This window comes from Stegostoma tigrinum, chromosome 8 (assembly GCF_030684315.1).
Source record: "Stegostoma tigrinum isolate sSteTig4 chromosome 8, sSteTig4.hap1, whole genome shotgun sequence".
In the NCBI taxonomy this organism is placed as follows: domain Eukaryota; kingdom Metazoa; phylum Chordata; class Chondrichthyes; order Orectolobiformes; family Stegostomatidae; genus Stegostoma; species Stegostoma tigrinum.
The window spans coordinates 40,201,252-40,206,135 of record NC_081361.1 but is presented as its reverse complement, the minus strand read 5'-3'; positions in this window follow the sequence as shown (position 1 = coordinate 40,206,135).

Below are 4,884 nucleotides of genomic sequence, written 5' to 3'. Positions count from 1 at the left end.
GTTACCATATCGCACGATCCACCCATTGGTCCCTACCAGAGCATGTGACCATATAGGCCCGCCCCTAAAGGTCCACCCGGTCAATAGAGGGGTCACTTGAATTCATTGACCTGGGGAAATGGTCTAAGCCTGAAACATCATCCTTCCTGCGCCTCTGATGCTGCTTGGCCTGCTGTGTTCATGCAGCTCTGCACCTTGTTATCTCAGATTCTCCAGCATCTGCAGTTTCTGTTATCTCTGACCTGGGGAAAATCCTAGTTTTGATACCTCCACTTTGGCAGCATCGCCTTCGACATAAAGAGACCTGTAATATTAGGCACCTAATTATGTTTTATTATGTTAAAGGATCAGCACTCCAACTTCCCCTGGGACCTTTTTGAACTGCTGTAGGTCTTATACGTGCAGTGCTGTTAGGGGGCCAGTTCCAGGGTTTTGGCCCAGCAACAGTGCAGGAATGGAGATGTAATTCCAAGTCAGCATTGTGAATCGTATTGTCATTTAGGAGATGAAGAGGAATTTCTTCATTCAGAGGGTGGAGAACCTGGAGAATTCTCTGCCCTAGGCAGTTGTGGAAGCTCAGGTACTGAGCATGTTCAAGATAGAGATCAATAGATTACTAGATGTCAAAGACATCCAGGATATATAAGGACTTTATATAAGGATATTACAGGAAAATAGTGCTGTACTTGCTGAACAGTGGAACAGGTTTAAAGGACTGAGTGACCTACACCTGCAAACAAAATCAGAAGTTGCTGGAAAACTCAGAAGGTCAGGTAGCATCTGTGGAGAGAAGCAGAGTTAACATTTCAGGGTCAGTGGTCCCTCTTCAGACCCTTCTTCAACTCTTATTTTTAATATTTTTACACTTATTGTGAGGGAGAGCGCTTTTCAAAGTCAAACACAACTGCACCAATAATCAACACCGAGCCCCCGTTTTCTAACTGACGTGGATGTTCTGGCTGAGCAAGTTCAATACAAAGTGCCATTTGATATTTATTGAGGCTTTTTTGAGGATATGACTGGCAGGACGGATACACCAGTAGATGTGACTTAGCTGTATTTCCAAAAAGCATTTAAAAACTGCCACACATCAGATAATAATATATGCAAGTTAAGAGATCATAGAGTTGCTAGTAATATATCAGAATGGATAGAGGATGAGTTAATACATAGGAAGCACAGAGCAAGGACAAATTTGGTATTTTCAAGTTGGCAGGCAGACTTATCCAGTGCTACAAGGATCAATGCTGATGCCTCAACTACCTATAATTTATATTAAATTTAGACAACAGTAAGCCATGAGGAAAACACAGAGGCTGCAAAGAGGTATAGATACAGGTTAATTGAATGGGAAACAGTATAGAAGATTCAACATAATGTGGGAAGATGTGAGATCATTCAGTTTGGTTGAAAATGGATAAGTAGAATATTTTTCCAAAGGTATGAAACTTGTAAAAATTGACAGAAGACACTAAGGAAATCAAAAAATGTTAGTATACAGTTACAGCAAACAGTTGGAAACTCACATGTTGGCATTTATTGCAAATTAATTAGAGTACAAAGAAATAAATAAGTCAAATAAATAAATAAGTTACAATTGTATAGGACTTTGGTGATTTCTTACCTGCGTATAGTTTTCATATAGTAGGAAGGAGGCAATAAATCAAACATTGACTAGATTGGTGTTGAGGATTAGAGAGTTGATTTTTGAGTTCAGGTTGAGTAAATTGGATCTCTGTTCTCTGGAATTTAGAGAAATGAAATGTAATCTCCTTTGAACATATATGTTCTTAAGTGGCTTGATATTGAGCAGTCCCTCCTACCCGGGGAATCTAAAACATGGCCATAGCTTTAACTAGAAAGAGTGAATCATTTGTCCACAGACGGAGAGAAATTTTGTTACTCAAAGGGCTATCAATCTGCGGAATTATATAGTCCACAGAGTTGTGGAAGCCCCATCATTGAGTGTATTTAAGGCTGAGTTAGGCAGACCTTTTGGTGTTTCAGGGAATCAAAGGGTGTGGAAATATCAAAATATATATTAATGATTTGGATGAGTGAACAAAATGTAACATCTCAAAGTTTGCAGATGACAATACCAAGTTGGGTGGGAAGATGAACTGAGACAAGGATGTGGATAACCTTCAGTGTGATGTTGGGTGAGTGGGCAAATGAACGGCAGATGCAGTATAATTTAGATAAATGTGAGGTTATTCACCTTGGAAGCAAAACAAGAAGGCAGATTACTACCTGAATGGCTGTAAATTGGGAGAAGGGAGTGTGCAGCGGAACCTGGGCATCCCTGTACACGATAATAAAGTGTGAAGCTGGATGAACACAGCAGGCCAAGCAGCATCTCAGGAGCACAAAAGCTGACGTTTCGGGCCTAGTCAGCTTTTGTGCTCCTGAGATGCTGCTTGGCCTGCTGTGTTCATCCAGCTTCACACTTTATTATCTTGGATTCTCCAGCATCTGCAGTTCCCATTATCTCTCATCCCTGTACACAAGTTGCTGAAGTTAAGCAGGCGGTAAAGAAGGCAAATGGTGTGTTGGCCTTCATTGCGAGAGGTTTCAAGTACTGATGCAGTTTTTGCTGGAGTTCAGGTGAATGAGGGGGGATCTCGTACAGACATATAAAATTCTGACAGGACTAGACAGGGTAGATGCAGAGAGTATGTTCCTGACGGTGAGTGTGTTCAAAATGAGGGGTCACAGTCTGCAAACTCATGGTAGACCATTTAGAATGGAGATGAGGAGACATTTCTTCACCCAAAAAGTGGTGCAACCTGTGGAATTCATTACCACAAGAAGTAGTTGATGGCAAAACATAGAACATATTCAAGAGATGGCTAGATAAAGCACTTGGAGGCAAATGGGATCAAAGGTTATGGGGAGAAGGCAAGATTAGGCTATTGAGTTAGACGATCAGCCATGATTGTGATGAATGGTGCAGCAGGCTTGAGGGGCCAAATGCCCTCTTCCTGCTCCTATCTTCTATATTTCTACGGTCAGGAAAGTGGAGTTGAAGCCCACTGTAGGTCATAATCACATTGGGTGCAGGCTTAACAAGCCGTCTTGCCATCTCGTGCTCCTATTTCTTAAGATTCCTATAATGTGTGGTGAGGAGAGTGACAATGATGGGATTGCCAGCAAGAAGCGAAGAGGAAGGCCTAAGAGCAGATGGAAAGATACAGTGGTAATTGGAAAAAGAAGTGACCAACAGGAGGAGTTGGAGAAGAGTGATCAATTCCAGAAAACTGCAATATGTGGTCAATCTGTTATACAGCATTTAATCTAAAACATGGCCATAGTTTTAATTACAAGGAGCCAATCATTTTGTACTCAAATTGGGAGAAATTTCTGTATGCAAATGGTTGTCAATCCGTGGAACGATGAAGTCCATAAAGCTGTGCATGTTTCAGTAATGAATTAGTAGTAACCATTGAAGTAAGACAGACCCAACTGCAACATACACATCCGCATAATAATAAAATGTGAGGCTGGATGAACACAGCAGGCCAAGCAGCATCTCAGGAGCACAAAAGCTGACGTTTCGGGCCTAGACCCTTCAATCAGAGCTCTCTGATGAAGGGTCTAGGCCCGAAACGTCAGCTTTTGTGCTCCTGAGATGCTGCTTGGCCTGCTGTGTTCATCCAGCCTCACATTTTATTATCTTGGAATTCTCCAGCATCTGCAGTTCCCATTATCTCTGATACACATCCGCATGCTGGCTTTTGTCTTACAATTTCACCAAATGTGCAAAGCAAGTTAAACTACAAATTGATGGCATGTATCCAATGATTATTTTTATTTACTCATCAAAAGTGCAGTTAACAACATCTAGATTGACAGTTAATCACATGTAGCCACCAATGCACCCTTTAAATTTTCATTGTATTGCATGAGGTACAAACTCATCTGAGTTGTCCTTGGATAGCTGACATTTGAAAACAGTCACTGAACTTTTATGAAGGTGTGGACAGCCAGTTTATATTCAATATGAGATAAGTTTCAGACTGCTGCACCACTTCAATTCATTTCCTAGAATTTACTACGTAGCCTGAGATTTCATTTAACAGCTAATACAGCAGTGCTTAACTTTGTAAAATTTTAGCACGTAAAAGAAAAGGGAAGAATTACAAAAGTCACACAGGTCATGATGCCCATTGATGTTGCATCAATAATTACCTAGTGCTAAATGCATCTTATTATCAATGTGTTGTTTTTGAAAATAATAAGCATTTGTCTTTAGAAAAAAAATTAAACTATGTGTGTGTGTTCTGTGTAACCCTCAGATGAGAGCAGGCAAGGGTACAATGATTATCCAACGTCACGAGTGGCTGTCCCTTGGCTGCTGGTCAAAAGGGTTCAGACAATTGACTGACACGGTTAAAGCTATCTGTCCCTAGAAATATGATACAGCAATAAGTACCAGGCTTAGAGAGGAGTCCTCAGGACAGGATGTGCTGTGGGAAGCCCGCAGGGGCTAGGCCAATTCAATGTTGGAATAAGCGTGCTGGGGCCAAGTTAGAGAAGCCAAATGCATGCTGTAACAGCTGCACAGGGGCCAAGAGAATTCAGGGGCCAGATTTCACCCTGAAATAACTGCACTAGGGCTAGGTCAAATCCATGATGGAGGTTTATACAGAGTCTGAGAACAGAGTAGATGTGGGGCAGAAGGCACAGGGCAGATTTCAACAAGTAGACCTTGTAGGCAGCAGTGATCACTGGGAATCAATTAAACTTTAAATGGAACATTGCTGGCTACTGGCTAATGTATCGATCAATACTGTTGCTTTAGTTAAATGCAGAAGTTGATGTGATTTAATCAATGGGAGGTCAGATGAACAGGAACACATACCAATACAATACAACTCAATTCAA